This window comes from Sinocyclocheilus anshuiensis, unplaced genomic scaffold (assembly GCF_001515605.1).
Source record: "Sinocyclocheilus anshuiensis isolate Anshui unplaced genomic scaffold, SAMN03320099.WGS_v1.1 scaffold67, whole genome shotgun sequence".
Classification (NCBI taxonomy): domain Eukaryota; kingdom Metazoa; phylum Chordata; class Actinopteri; order Cypriniformes; family Cyprinidae; genus Sinocyclocheilus; species Sinocyclocheilus anshuiensis.
In genome coordinates, this window is record NW_015552546.1 from 2,083,023 (window position 1) to 2,083,311 (window position 289).

General features: G+C 17.6%; 1 protein-coding gene across 1 annotated transcript in view; it reads right to left on the reverse strand.

Moving 5' to 3' along the window:
* Positions 1 to 289, reverse strand: part of LOC107664178 (elongation of very long chain fatty acids protein 4-like) — a 10,065-nt gene that overhangs the window by 5,637 nt on the left and 4,139 nt on the right. The window lies entirely within an intron of this gene.

Sequence of the window (289 nt, forward strand, 5' to 3'; positions counted from 1 at the left end):
GCAAAATCTTGTAGTTATATTTTTATATTTGTTATTTTATATTATTATATTTTATCATTCTTTTTTTAACAAATAAATATTTTTATTTTTAAATATTTGCAAATTATATATACACTTATATATATAGATACTGTGTACATATATAATTTACAAATATGTCTTGTTTTAAAAATAAACCACACTACATTTAGTTAGATTTCTGCTTAAAAATGCCAATAAAATAGATTTTGCACATAAATATATGCAAACAACAATTTGCCAATAGCAAAAAAAAAAAAAACAACAACTA